Raw genomic sequence first — 16609 nt, forward strand, 5'->3', positions numbered from 1 at the left:
TAAGATTTGCTTTAATAATTTATATTCTCTGAAATTATTACTGCCCGTGATCTATTCAAATCATGTCAAGCTCAATAAATGAAGATTTTGAATTCTTGGCAATTCCTGAAGTATCTTTAATCTTTAATTTGCAATTTAAGGTTAACATTCAAAGAATAGAAGCTATTGGAAAGGAGTACTAGCAAGCAAAGTATAAACTCCCTGAAGATAGGCATTTATCAATGCCACATAACTATTTTAAAACAGTTCTAAAACTGAATGTTTAAATGTGGACACACAGTGTTTTTCATCATAAATAAATACATAAAACCACAGGGAAATACAATTACTTTTGATGCTCCAAAGCAGGTAAAGTTCTGGGTTCTTTCTGAACTTCCCCAAAAATCTGGGGTTATCATCTCATTCTCAATTATAATAATACAACTACATTGCTGTCTTAGGACAGATATTTCAAAATTCTGTATATTGTTTGTTTTGTATATAAACTAATCACTTGGCACTAAGCAGCACAGTTAGGCCCCTAATGAGAAATACATCAAATGGTCAATGTCTCAGTTCACTTCAAGTAATACTATTGAGTTAGCGCCTCATCGTTAATTATAAATGCTTTTATTTAAAACACTGCAATTAGAGAAGATTAAGGACGGGATAAGTAAGTGAAATTGTACAGTCATACTCTCAAAATCTATTCTTCCTGTTCAACTGCCATAGGAATCACACAAAAATCAGATACGTTCAGGAGAAATTTCCTCCTTTCTGCTTGTCAGAAGCACTGCTTGCAGGGGTCCTTTCTTCTCTGCTCTATTTCAATGGCTCTTTAAAACACGAAGGAAGAGAGAGATCTGAAACAGCTAAGCAAGTAACTCAGATATTAAAAGAGTCAGTCTGGTTTACCCCGGATCCTATATATTGCACTATTCCCACGTTAGTCAGAAATATTATGCTCCGTATGTTTTGTCCAAGACTACTAAAGCAGTTCCGCATATCACACACACTTCTTCAGCAGGGCTGCTGCCAGTGGGTGACAGAGGATAAAAATTAGACACAGAGCTTCCAGTTTAATAAGCAAGGAGTTGCAGTGGTGCTCCGTGCACAGCCATTGAGAAAGGCCAGCCTCCAGTCTCTCACCTGTGTACCAGCTCAATGCTGCCCTTCTAGCAGTCCCAAGGCCCAAAGCTGAAATGGAGCCCCGTGTCCAGCCCTGCTTCACATAACAGAGCTCTGGAGGGGAGTGCCCACGACTCTTCCCTCAGCAGAATTACACATCTGAACAAGAGCACCTCTAATCAGCGCCCAAACTGTAGCGTTATTCCTTAAGAGTAGCACAGAGAAAACGTCTTACTGACACCCACAGCATGAAGGAACTTGAACACACTGCATACCCATAGCATCCTATGCAACCATTAACTCAGCTCGGTAGTCGTTGCAAAAAACATAAGTAAAAAATAGCAGAAAGTAGCTAGAAGACTAATTCCTTGCCCAGAAGTAGTAGGCATGCTTCCTGATATTGACAAGGTGGGAGGGCAGTGCTGATCAGCTGGCTGGCAGACAGGATATATGGCGTAGATGGTTCAAAACCGAAGAAAACACAAAGTCGTGTGTAAACAACTACTGCATCTGTGGCGAAGTCTCAAGTAAATGGGTTTGTCTGCCTTCTGGTACTTAATTAGTACGCTCTGTTCAGTACATACCGTGTCTCCAATAAGCAGTGCCTCCAAAGCAAATTAAAATGAGCATAATAAATCTTCCTTTCTCTCTGAACACACAAATCTCTCTCTATATTTATATACACAAATATATGTATGTGTACCAGACAGGAAGAGACAGAATAAGAAAAATAAAGTTGCAGGAGGAAAACAGAGCAGCAGCCATCACGTTCATTCTTGTTCCTTCTGAGAAATTAGTTTAGCCAGGCTGTAGATAGCCTGATAGGCTGCAAGGCCGGAGCTCTGCAGGTAAGTCAGACCCGGTAATGCTTCAGGTATCTCACAACTTCATCCTTTTGCACGTCAGTTAATTGTACTTCTACACTTGAGAAAAAGGAGCAAAACGTAAACCACGTCACATCAAAGCCTGAATACACTCTGTATCCAGCAGGATGTCTATTTTACCACGTCAGTCATTTTAAGCAATTGAAGTACATTCCACGAGTAAAGCTACATCTTTTGTCTACAAGTCTTTTAAGAGACATTTATTTATCTGACTTCAGCGCAAACAGGCTGAAGTCTAGCAATACTTGAATGTTTTCTGACAAGACCTTATAGAAATAGCAAGAAGTTTGGACCTGCATACATTAGCATCCTTGTGCCATTCAAAATGGCCACACTGTACAAGACAGTGCTCATCCAGCAAGGGCTAAGGCAGAATAGTTTACCAAAGCAGTGAGAGACAAAGCGTGACACACAGCTTGTGTTTATAAAAATTCATAAGCATTTCAAGGGCACTCCTAAAGGAATTATGTAGACGCCGCAACAAATTCTTATATAATATAATTAAACACCAAAACCTGCAATAGTAAAATAGTATTAAGGGACAGATTTTCATTGCTGCAGTAGTGGCAGATTGCAAGCAAAGATCCCATTAAAGGTAATGGGAGCTGAAGTTATAATCCACTGTGCAGAGTGTCAAAAATAATATCCCTGTGGCTTTGGCTTAAACTAGCAGAGTTAAGGCGGCAACTTATTTCTGATTCTCCTTATTCTGTGCAGATAGCAGCCTTGACAATGCCAGTGATCCATCCCTCCCTCTCCAACGTATTTTCCACGAATCCACAATGCTCGAGAAGAAGGGAGAGAGAGAGGGAGGATCAGGCATCCTCTATATAACAATTGCGTATTTTCTTTGCTGTGATAGATTTAAATCAAGTCTTTATTTAACCATGGTCAGTGGTTAGAGCAAAGGACAAGAACTGAGAGCTCTGATGTTTTAAACTTGATATCCATGGGTACATGACCTTTGGACAGGGCCAGCCGTGCTGCTAGCACGGTGCAGGTGCAGTGTCCTTCTATAAAATCACCCTTAACCTTTTTGAAACTCTTCTTTTCAGCTGTAACAGGTTGTGCTTTGTCAGCTCAGTTCTTTCAGAAGATGGCCGGCTTTAACACAGCAGATGGCCACGAGTAAATGCTGAAATCCAGCTCCAGTCCAAATCTGCAGTCTGGGGGCTGTCGCCCACCTTTAAAATTAGAATTGAAAGCGATGAAATAAACAGTGCTCACGCGTAACCATGCGAAAGATGCTTTTTTCATTAATTTTAATTTGGAGGTCATGTCTAGATGCTGCTAGAAAAGAGCCTTACCCGTGCTGAGACAGGAGATGGCTTTCAGACCTCCGTGTGGTTGATAGGATGGACTGTGCCCCCTGCAAGCTTCTAAATGGCACCAAATGAGGGGCACAGGGAGGCAGGGCTTTCATTTTGAGGGACTTCAACAGCATTGCTGCTACAGTGGACCAATGCTTAAGTTTCATAAAAGAGGGAATATAGTGGATAAGAACCAATTAAAATGCTCTTTTCTTTTGGTTATTTAACAGTCTGATTACAAAACCCATGGTATTTCTAATGCATAAATTAAATATACCACTTACATCATGATATTAACAAAAGATAACATCAGCCCCAAATATCTTTTCTTTTGACTAATGCATTCTCAAGTGTAGCTATGAAATAACAACAGGAAATATTTAAATACCTTATTCAGCAGTGAGAAAAATCTTTGACAGAACTTACCACTACTGAATGATTAATCAGATATTAAGAGTATCAAACAATTTAACTATTATGTGTTGGCACTACTGAGGATTAAAATTTCCTGTTTGTTTTTGTTTGTTTAAAAAAAAAACAAATAAGGATAGATGTCTCTCCTTCCTTGCACTTTCAGACTAATTTGACCTACTGTGGATATCATATTAAAAAGATCTAACAAATTCCCACCTGGTGGGAAGGCAGGGCCAACCCAGGGGAGCTCAGCTGCATGCAATGCGCCTGCGTGATCAGAATGGCTGAAGCCAGGATCCATCCCTTCCCAGACCTCATTTAAGGGTTTGCAGCTGTGACAAAGCATTTCTACTACACCCATCCAGCCATGGCAGACAATTAATTCCGTTTTACCTCAGTGAAAACAGACACATGCAGGCATCTATAAACTTGTGTCTGGTTCAGCAGTAGCTCTGCTTGCAAAAACGACCTAGTGAATCTGTAGTAGAATAATAACAATTACTGGCTTTTGGTTTTAAGTGTTATCCACTCAACAGTAATGATTTTAAATGAAAACGTCTTCTTGCTTAGGACTTCCTTGATCTATTTATACAGTGCTAAGTATAATAATAGCTTTCTGGCCTTCAACTGAGAATTTTTGGCATTACTGCAATACAGATTATGATAACAATTAATTATATGATAAGGTCTGAATAAGTTATTTTGAATATGTGAAATGATTCTGGTGCAGATAAGCAAGTTCTAACACAACAGAAAGAATAGCTCAAGGCAGAGCACACGGAACAACATAATCATCTCCACACAAGGAATAATCTTCTAGACAAGTTTTGAGGAGAAAACTAACCTTATCAAATACATTTCATGTATGTAGTAGTGAACAACAACCAGGTAAGTTAAATATTATGGTCCCAAATAATCACAGAATCATTGAACAGTTTGGTTGGGAAGGGGCCAACCATTCAGTTCCAAACCTCTGCCACAGGTTGCCAACCACCAGAAAAAAAAAAAAAAAAAGAAGAAAAAAGCTACCAATAACACAAAATTTGGAGACCTATAGAGGCCCTGTCTCCAATAAGGAGAGAGGGGGAGAAAGAAGAATTCATGCAGTCAGTTAAAAGGATTGCTGCACCTACATTTCTTCCTCCCCTTCAATCGTCATAACTAAAATTCAGGAATTGGGAAGTCAGAATGAACGTTTCTAAACCAGCACTCAATCAAGCTAACAAACACCATTTTCAGTGCAAGACATTTTTGGTTTTGCTACACTGCTCAAGGCACTTTCATACTCTTATCACAAACTAATTGCAAATAGCAAGTAGACATCATCGAATCTGAGTAGAACAAAAGGAGTTTTTTAAGGCACTGTCTTGGCTTCTGTCATTTCTAAAGTGTCAGAGTCCTTTCTGTCCAGGAGATTCTAAAGCTCATTCAAAACACAGGTATATGTGACCTGGGCTCATTTCCCAGGGAGAATACTAGGAATACACCAAACCTGTTAATCCTCTATAGAGAAAGGGTCAAGTACAAAGTCATGTTTTACTTGAAGTTTGTTCCCTCCTGGAAAAAAAGGTATTTCAGATGAACTGGAAAAAAAAGGAGGGAATAAAACTGTACTGCGTGTACTAAGTCAGAGGCAAAGTCTATAAATATCACCATGAAAGGATGAGAGAGTTCTCTGATCTTTTCCAAGATACCTGGGATGATTATTTCAGTTTCTGCATTGCTTCTGTCACTAACTGCTCATTAATTGACTGTTCACTGCTGTTGCCTTTTGGGATCTCTTATCATACTCTATTCTTAACACAAAAATATGAATTACAAATGAAGCAGCAGAAATAAGAGTTGATAGCACAAGCTAAACAAAATTCATGTGTTATTTTTAAAATAAATCATACTTATAACATTTACAGAGCCAAGGTTCAAATGCTGCATCCAGAAAAGCAAATGGAACAAGACACTTCATCCCATTTTTGGTACAGCTTTATCATTGTGCTTCAAAATTGACCAAGAAGGCTAAGAAATACAATACAAATCCAATCTTTTATTTTTCCAGGTGGCACTTCCTGGAACAGATGCAATGATTACTGATTATGTCACTGCCTATGATCACAAGACAGCAAGGCTGACTCATAATTCATCTCATATAGACAACTAAAAAGAAAACAATTTACAGCTCTTCCTTCTATTTTGAACATAGCTGAAGCATGACACGTGGTATCAGTGAAGAGGCTAGAACTCTAAAACTGAAAGTCTCCATAGGCTACTATTAAACCCCGGGTGATTTGTTTGCAGGACAGCATTTACTAAATATCCTTTAGGGTGTGCAAACAATATGGGTTCCAATCTCCAGGTTCAAACGTAGCACTTGAATGCAGTGCGTGCCCACAAAGAGCATTCATCTATTCAGTCTTTAAAACGTTTTGGAACGGAATGGAAACACTAATCATTAGTTTAATCAACTATTTTGGCACCAAATGAAGTTGCTTCATTATTTATTTATTTTTTAGATTTCAGCAGAGACCTGTTTTAAAAATTCATCATTCAGTACCCGTATTAAACAGAAAGAATGCATATAAATTGATGAAGTCCTACCCATTGTAGGTCTAGAGCTACATCATCGCTACTGCATTAGTCCACTCTATCAAAGTTGTGCTTCAACAAATAACCATTTCTAACCATTTCACACGGCACAAACACAGACTACAAAACATGCCAATCTTAAGATTTAGATTTGCAAATGGAAAAGGAAATACGCGAGGCGATTTGTCTCATATATCATGGCAGTGCCTGAAGCGGACCTGATTGGCAGAGTAGTACTTGGCTCAGTAGCATACACTGCCTCTTGCAGAAGCCTGTGCATCACTCTCTTGGACTTCCACCATCACAGCATAGTTAAACTGCATCATAGCCACTAGTCCACAAAACAAATACAGAATACACTAGGAGAAGTTATATGGTCTATAATGGCAAGCACTTCAATGCAATAAATATCTACATACTAGCAGCTACTGTGAGCACGGCAAGAAAAAAAACACCTGTTTGGTAAACCTCCACAAAGAAGAAAGGTTCACAGTTAAAATTTATTAGTATTCCCACTATTTTAGAACAAAAGTATTCTGAGGGCATGTCCCCTTCTTCACCAGATGTTGAGTTTAGACTAATGACAGTAAACCTGACCGTAACAACCAACACACCTCTCATACAGCCCGGTGCCTACCTTCCACATTTGGTTTTATTAAAAGCATCAAGCAGCAGAGGGGAAGATCAGAATAACAGTAAACCTCTGTGTTCTCGGTATCACCAAAGCAAATGGAGACAAGCAGTCACACAATAAATACTAAATTAAACAGCAGAGATTCATTCCCTATACTCAAAAGAGTTTCTTCTAAAAATGAAACTGTCAGCATTGACTATAAATGTTTATTATTGATCTTTAGGGACCTGCAGTTCTTATGAAGTACTAGAAACTGCAAACTCTCTGTTTCGGAAATCAAGCATTGAGCATTTTGATAACAGAAGACAAGGGAAATAAGTTCTCTTTTTTTCTTTTTCTTTTTTTTTTTTAAACCATATCCTTATTTTATAGCTCTCCTTTCATCAGAGCTTCATTTGAAGTTTTTAGTCTCCCTTGTATTAAAGAGAGTTCTGATTCTGCAGGAAACACTCTCAGGGGGAGGTATCTTATAAATTAGTACATAAAATTCAGGACACCTCTTCCAGTGCAAGAGAATAATATGAAATAATTTAAGGAAAGAGACTTAAGAAGACCAGAGAAAAAAATACAGTAGTTCTCAAAACTGGAGAATGAGTTGGAACAGGAAATACTGGTTAAAAAGCCTGTTATCATGCAAAACCCTGGTTCTAGTCTCAAACCCAGACTAAAGGTAACCAAGATGACTCACAAGCCTTTCACTGAGCTAGAAGAAAAAGTCTTGTTTGAAGCACACAGAAACAGAACTTCCAATCTGATTTTCAAGCTTTTGTTGTAAAATTGCATCCAATCACATTACATAAATCATAGGATCAGACCCTCTGGCTATGTCTGGTTGGGAAGAGAAGCAGCCCTACCACATTGGGTATGTCTGTGTTGGCAGAGGCACTGGACTTCCCAGTAGGAAGCCAATTCATCTGCCAGGCCGTGTGGTTATTTCTTCAAAAATACACGCAGGATGTTTTAAAGTCAGTGACATACTATTCTGACATTACTGTCATACACGTGGAAATCTGGAATGGAAAATCAAGCAAGTGTGTAAGCTTGTGTGTGCCAGCTCAGCTAATAAACCTCCCTGAGCTGAGCTGGAGACTTATTTCGGAGCTTCCTTGGCATCTGAAAGTACCCCAGAGATCAGCTTTGACAAGGAGACAACAGAATAGCATTGCTGAATGGAAACCAAACTGCAGGGAGATCATACAAGGTTTCTCGCTGTGCTCACCAGTCTTCCACTGTGAACTGGGGACACCCACAGAGTGGGGCATGAATCGCACTGTAAAGCGGGCTGAGAGCAGGAGACTGACCTCAACACTTGAGCTGCTGCATCCTGAAATGGTTAATAAAGGCAGTGTCTTTCTTAAAACCAAGTCAATCCTCAAAGCATACAAAAGAGGTGGTCACAGGTCCTAGTGCATCTGTAATTGGGGCTGCAGGCCACTCCCAACTCTGGGGCAGAATTTCAGCCCCAGTATAAGCAAAGGACCTGCCACCAAACACGTGAGGGCTGTGACCCTGAGGCCACGGCTGGGACAGCACACAAAGGGCATCTGTGGTCCACAGCACAGGGGGGATCCCCCCCTCGAGACGTCAATTAGGGCTCAGTTCTCAGCAGGAAGAAACAAGGCACACTCCAGCATAAGGGGAACCTAGAAGACAATGACTGTATTCTGTATTTTGAGACGTTAATTACTGACATCGAGCTGAAACAACAGGGTGATAAAGGTTGTAGCAAAGTAGAAGGGAAGATGTATAGCACAGACCAGGAAATAGCTCTTCAGATTCGTTCATCAGTCGCTGCAGATTTAAATGTCACGTTTTTCAGACAGGAAGCAGCAGCTGATGCCACCACATTCTCTGCTTTTGATTCCTGTAAATTCCTACTAGGTTAAATTCTATTTTAGTATTTGATGTACTGTGAAACGGCGATAGATTCCAGCTCTAGCCAGGCAAGAAGCCAAGAAGATAGCTGGATTGTGAGAAGTATGGGTATAGGCTCTGGTTTTCAACATTTAACACATTTTAACAGAGGATTTTCAAATATAATACATTCACGTCATATCAAAGCAGAGGAATATTAGGCTTCCTCCACTGCAGAATTGAAATGCCTGCCTTGATCCTAATTGCAGCAAAAAGAGACAAATGGCTCCTCACATTAATAATACCCAAAACAGAGCAACTGCTTAAACTGCATCTAGGAACAACCTGAGAGTCAGCATGATCAATTCAAACTGACAGCAGTGTATGTGAAGGAACAAAGAGACAAACCCTTGTCTTGGTTGTCTCTGAAGATTTCAAGTCATCTCTAAGCACAGTACTCCCAAGCACCAAAGTAGCATTTTGCTGTGATCAAGTTTAACTCCGGCAAAACTGGACCAGGAACAACAACATGGCCCATTTATCTCTAGATATTGTAGAGGACTTTAAAATGAAGTGGAACAAAAAGTTCAAGATTTGAAGCACAATTCCTGTATTTCAAAGCTATTTCCATCATGTCATAGTGATGTTTTGACAAGGCAAGATTATTTCTTCCTTATCTGGGGCAGCACTTGCTAATCCAACCCTTGCCTGAAGGAACAGATGAAGCAGACAGGGCTGTTTCCCATCCACATACCTTCAAATCACACAGCTCCCACTGCTTCTTCAGCTTTTCTTTAATGCTTTCAAACATACGCATGACTTTTGCTATGGTCTAGTATTTCCAGAAGGAAAAAAAACACAGAAATAACTACTGGGATTTTTTTTCCCCCCCCGAAAAGATCTCATTACAACTGCCATGCCTTTCTGTATGAGAAGCAACATCTTAAAAATATGCTTCCCTATAGAATACCTAATTATAACTATTAAAATAAGAACCTTGTTTGCTTTGATCTTTCTAATAGGTGCACATTTTAAGCACTGTATTAATTGTATGCTCGAGCACCACTAGCAAGCCTGTTTTTTTCTATCAATTTTCCATTACCCAATCAATTTTCATAGTCACCTTAAAGAAACATTTTAGGAGTTCTCAGTATTTTAGCCTACAGGCTATGTAGTGGAAATGCTAAGTCACAGCATGAACCAGTGATTGAGCACCTGTTGGAAGGTAGGGCCAACCCAATGGAGCTCAGGTGCAAACAGTACACTGAGTTACTTCTCAAATTGGAGCTTTTCAAACTGATTGTAATAGAGACTTGAACTGAAATGGGGCTTCTACACCATTTTCCAGCAGTTTTTCCCTCAAGAAGGGGGTCACAGGTAAACGCAGCCTGCCAGCACCTCAGCACCATGCTTCCTCCTGATCACGCTCCAGCTGAACCAACACCAGCCCTGGCAATGTGTGGCATCCACCTTACGCACAGCCACCTCTTTCCTGGTTGTTCAGCGTGAGGCTAAGATCAACGAGATGCAAACACATACTCTAATTGAGGTGGTTAACACAGGCCTGCTAGAGTACACCAAGAAAATCAGAGAGGAGTGGTGCTCTTACCAAGACCCTGTCACTTCTACATGATTAAATATTTCCACCTGTCTCCCTTATTATTTTATGACACTTGAAATCAAACATCCATCCATCAAGAACACACAACTTTTTCATTATGAAACAGTTATCTCCACATCAAAACAGTCAAGGCTATGAGTAGCTCTCTTTTTACATGTTTGAGCATAAAATTTTTACTAAGGGTCATAGTAGCATTTTGGGAACAGTTCGGACATCAGGAAACAATGGCAGCAAATATTCCTTCCCCAAACAGCCAAAAAAAAAAAAAAAAGCTGCTTTCCCCAATTACCAGCAACCAGCAGAGATCCTGAGCATTATTTGATTCATATTTTCTCAAATTTTGCAAACTGCAGTCCTGTTAGCAGTCATAAATTTACTGACATTTCAAAGCCCAGACATGACTTCTGGTATCTTAAAATCCACATCGGTAGTGAACAGAGGTCAAACTGCATTTCTGTTCAGAGGAGGAAGACCAGAATGAACGTGGGGAGGCCGGCACAACAGGGATGATAGGGCCAGAGGCCTTACAGTCTTCCTTCATTGCAGGAACAGACTGCTGATAGAGTCAAGTGACCTGGATTTCCACAGCACACAGAGAAAGCAAGGAAAGATTCTCCCTGTAGCACTTCCCAATCTCCTCCCAGTAAAGCGTGTTAATACAGCAAATCAACATTAATGTTGTGTTCAGCAATCTAACCAGATTCCTTATCAACAATACCCACAGTCAGCATTTTGTGCAGTATTCCTTATATACATACAAGAGAAGTAAGGTCTGACGAGCTGTGCAGAAACAGAGCTTTCAAATAAATCATTTATGTTAATCCAGAGTGATGCTCCACCATTTCCAGGAATGCGTGGAGCAGGAGGACGTAGCAGGACAGTAGCCCTAAACCACCTCTCTTAAAAGGTTAAACTCATAGGGAAAGTTAATTTGCTAAGCCAGCTAGGAAAACGGACAACCATTTTCCATATATTTTCTAAGATCATTTGCCATCCAGGTATTTTCTTCTGTCTGCATATCTGTCTGCATTCTGAACTCATACAATTGTGCTTGCAGGCTTGAAAATAAGTTTTCTTCATTACAAAGTTATCAAGGCCTTCTCTGTTCTTCCTCTGCGTGGTTCATTAAAAAAGGAGAACTTAAGTTTTCCTTACAATAGAAGTCATGCCCTCAGAAACTACACGTATCCCTGAAGCAACCCTACGTGGAATCTGTTGTTATCAGATAGGTATTTCCCATAGAAACACTCCCACAGTGAACGAGAAACAGCTTCTCATATCATAAGCTAAAAGAACTGAGAAGTAATACAAAACACAATAAGAGATTTCACTTCTAGCAGAGCATTTCTGAAGTATCTGTCCTTTTGGAGATGCACCACAGTTTCCTAAAGGGTTTGTATTAAAAAGACTAAAAACAGCATGTTTCTTCAGACTTTTATCAGACTTCCTTTCTGACTGAATTCCCAGAAATGCGTTATTCCATAAAAAAAATAATCTTGCTACAGAAAATACTAGCTTTAGGTAGCAGACTAGACCTGCCACTCTACTACTGCACTTATGTGGTACCTGAGGAGTATTCAAAGGAGAAAAATGATTTGGCTCTCCTGTTGGATAATTCATCTCTGCCCTCACAGCCCCTCCTCCTCTCAATCATGATTGAGAGCTGTGTGTAAAACGTGTCTATATTTCAGTGACAACTATTTTTGAGGCTCTAATGCCACACGTGCTTGCACAGACACAACATCTCCATTTACATCATGAACAAAACCAGAACTTTCCCCCCATCCCATTTTCAGTACTCAGTACTCCCTCGCATTTCTGTAGTTTTTTACCCTTCTTGTGAGCCCTTTCCTAGGGATCTGGCTAGTGCACCAAGCTGTGCTAAGGAGGATTAAGCCCTTAATCCATGTCTGCTTCCCCCCACAGCGATTTCTCTCTTGGGCCTTCTTGTACATATCCACTCCTTTATAGCACATTGAAGTTTCTGCCATCCAACACAGCACCTGGTATTTCAACCACCTTACATTGTGACCTTTCCCTCTAGCAACCCTCTTCGGCCTTGCTTTCGTTCATTCAGCATCTCATCCCTATCCAGTTCCCTGCCCCCAACCTCTGGCAGCCAGCCTGTTCCTTACGGCAAATTCCACATTCTCATTCACAATCTTCCTTCAGCATTAGTAAGGTAAAACACAAGACATTGTATTTTTTGCCACCCGTATCCAGACTACTTCCTTGCTTCTGCTCAGAATATGAATTATGGAGTAGAGTCTAAAATAGCACGTGAGTAATTCATTATTATACCAAACCAACAAAGTTTTCTACACTTTAGATAGATCTTTGTTTGATTATTCAAACCTTACCTAGGCCCTCAAGGTTTTGTAATAGTCTTCACTGAAAAAGTCAAACAAGATATTTTTCAAGTTGCCATTCCTGCAGTGCGTCATTCCATTCTTATCTTTTATGGAACTGAAGCACATTTTGATGACATTTGTGCGCATGTATTCTTGGATGCCATTCACACAATACATTTTCAGCCTTCTGTGTGCAAAGCCATGCTGCTGCACAGAGGAGTAATGCAGTTAACCGGGAACCAACCAGAATGAGGCACTTCGCAGCTGTGCGACCCAGGGCAGGACCTTAGATCTGAGCTAAGCTCATCCGTCGCCCCGCTCTGCAGCATTCAACAGAGACATCTGCTGGCAATAAAAGGAAAGAGCACTCATCACGACTATCACAAGGCACTAGGCATTCAATTATGCGGCCGTGTACTTAACCATGAAAATGAACTATTCGGGGCTAATTAGGGATATCCCAATCTGCTGAAATCATACATTTACTTTCATTACGCCGTTTTCCAGATGCATCCTGTTTCATTTATGATGCACATCATCTGTTCATGCTGGATATGATCCGTTACATTACACGGCTTCACAAAGGTTTAAGTTAACAGGATCGAGCTTTGATGATACATTACAAAATAGCAACTTGAGCAACTGCACTGAAGCCAGAGGAAATCCAGTCGCCAGAGAGACAAGGCCGCAGCCAACATGGCGGTGCTGGAGCTGGTTCACTATAATGGGCCAAACATTAGTTCTGGACAACTCTCATATGGCTTACAAGGGAAAAATTCTCCCTCACCGACGTCTTCAAAGGATACCCAGCCACAGCCTCGTTGCACTGGTTTGCTTCAGCATTATTTTGAACTTTATCAAAAGCAAAAGAGGAAAATGAGCCACAGGTGTCATAACGTTTATGACTGTGGGGTAGAGGGTGCTTCAAAGAAACAGCAAAGCACAGAATTAGTCATTGCTAGTGCAGGATCGACAATGCAGCTGACTCACATTTTATTCCATCTCATTTTTAAGTTTGCCATCCACAAAGCCATTTCTTTAAGCTCTGCTCAGGAAATACCCCGCTGTTCCACCGCTCTGCAGCAACACAGGGAAGGTGGCTGTGAGTGACGGTCACACTGCTCTTCCCCATGGTCTATCTTTGAGTCTTGGTAAAGCACCTTCTTAACATAAATATGTAATTAAAAACACACGCTGTGCTTCCTTATTTCTATGCTCCCTTATTTCTATGCTTCTCCCTCCCTGTTCCCTTCTCCAATTATTTCCATAGAAGTCACTTCCACAGGATTGCCTTCTTCATTATTTTTCTGAGCTGGTGGCCATCGCATTAATTTCTTCACTTTATTTGCCTCTTCCTCCCCTGAAGTGTGTGTCTAAGTTAGGTGCCCTTTCTGCATTCCTGGTAAAATTCAGTCTTTAAAGTAAGAAAACAACAGAGGCACCCCAGAATTGAAAGCTCATCTTTCATTGCATTAGGATACGTGAGCAATACAAGGAATTGGAGAGATAGGGAAAGAATTACATTTTTGAGCAGCAGTGAAAAAGAGACAATAACAAGACCTGCCTATGTAAAAAGAAGCCCTGGAAAAAACAAATACTTTAAGGTAGATGCATATTAATCAAAGATTAAAAAAAAAAAAAAAAAAACAATCATTTCTCCTCAGAATCTTTAAACTTTTCAAATCATTTCACTAATTTCATCTAAAAAACGTTTTTCAAAAATCCCTTCAGTGTACATAACTGAGTCTTCCTAATTCAATCGTCTTTAATCTAAGAAGTCAATATGCCAGTTGCTATTCCTGTTAATGAAATATAGATCTTGTTTGTACGCTCAAAAAGTCAGCCTAAAATAGCTTCAAAGGAAATGTTACCTCCACCACCATTTCTATCCATCAACACACGCTGCTAGCAACCTGAGCAAAGGCACATTGGGCTAGAATACTTGAATGACATCTTTGCTCTGAATCAGCCAAGCTGTATGATGAAAACGCCTCTTAATGAAACTCAATGTTCCATTATAACACAGTTTCATTGCAATCATTGTACTTTATGTTTGGTGTGAGCCAGACTCCATTATTTTAAGTAGTTAATGTAAGTAGAGCAGATTGTACTCGCTGATATGTTTTCACACGCCTTGATAGGATGGGCTGCAGCTCTGAAGAAAATTATTATTGAGTCAGAGACCATTCACATCCCAAGGCTGCTATAATTAGAAACCATCCACATCTCCAAACTGCAGCAAACCTGATCCCAAGAGTAACTGAAGCCTGTTTTTTTACTGGAACTATTGGCAAATATGAACAAAAACCCACATTATATGCCAATAATATTTACACTGTTCTGAAAATGCACTGCACTGAAGACTAATCCTTAAAGACCTAACAGATTTTTGGCACAGTCCATAGCTCCAAAGGATAATATCAACTGACAGACATCTTACAGACCCATACAAAGGCTTTTTCTGTTAGTGCTTGTTTGAGCTAAGTTACGAGCATAGGTGTATTCCAAGTAAAATCAGTATGAATTTGAGATATTTTACATAAAATCTCCCTAACAAACGTTGAGATCTACATGCCAAATCATCTTTTAAAAATGCAATGATTTATGATAATCAACCTCCAATACACTGAAAATACACTCAAGTGGCATTGAGATCCTCTTCCAATCTTTTCCATTTCATGACAGCAATCCATACATTATCTTACTATAGAATCTTACTACAGAATTATCAAAAACTTAAAAAAAAAAAACCCACCAAATACTTCTTCCAGCACTTAAGAATGACAACATTTCCCAAAGATCCGAGGCCTTGTGGTTCACAGCGAACAAGAATTTGCACACATTTCTTGGTACATTTTTTAGGATGAAAAATATTTTAAGGTTTCACTAGAGCTCTTCTGGAAATTTTTGTGGTCTACATACACTTAGTATGCAACCAAGGACTTTATCAGCCCAGATCCTGTTTTTGTCAGTATCAATCAGAGCATATTTTGTGCACACCTGCAAGTGGGTCTTCCAGCTTAGCCTTTCATGAAAGAAATCTAGTTTGTACGTACAAGGACACTTAGCATTCAAAACCAAAATACCAAGACTTGGGATGTACCTAGAAACTGGTTTTAAAACAAACAAATATACAAACAAAATACAGAGGTAAATTCAGCCTACAATCACTAAAATCTTGGAAGTGTGTCCAGGTTAAGGTATGTGTAAACAATAAATAAAGAAAAACAGAATCAACATTCCTCAGTATATTGCACTACAAATAGCTGCTTAAGTTTCGATTTCGTGTTTTTTGTTTTGTTTTGGTAGGGTTGGTTTGTTTTGATTTATAAATCAGCATTGAAGTCTTGAAATTTCACTGAGAACTGCATATTCAGCACCTAAAAAAAACCTAAGAAAAATGAGTAGGGACACTACTTATTAATATTTAGTTAACTTAATTGTACGTAATTTATTTTTTTTTAATTTTAAGTATTACAATTCTCTGATTCCTGCAATTCAGTAATCAAGAAACAAGATAGTCCTTGGCTTTCATAACGTGTGGTTTTGTAAATCATACATTCGTTTAACTACTTGTGTTCAAAATTAATAAATATGTGGACTTCTCAGGAAAACAAACAAACAAACAAATCTCCTTTTGTCCAGAACACACTTTCACAGATCTCTTCCTTGAAAGCATAAAGCCAATAAGAGATTTGGGCAGATCACGCTTGGCAAATCTTCTATAACCACGCTTCTATTCTATGACCAAGTGGCAGCATTGGTGGGCAATGGAAGAGCAACTTCCACACCTGGATTCCTGCAAGGCCTTTGACATGGCCTGGCACCACATCCTGACCTCTAAATTGCAGAGA

The sequence above is a fragment of the Meleagris gallopavo genome, chromosome 5 (genome assembly GCF_905368555.1).
Source record: "Meleagris gallopavo chromosome 5, MGAL_WU_HG_1.1, whole genome shotgun sequence".
In the NCBI taxonomy this organism is placed as follows: domain Eukaryota; kingdom Metazoa; phylum Chordata; class Aves; order Galliformes; family Phasianidae; genus Meleagris; species Meleagris gallopavo.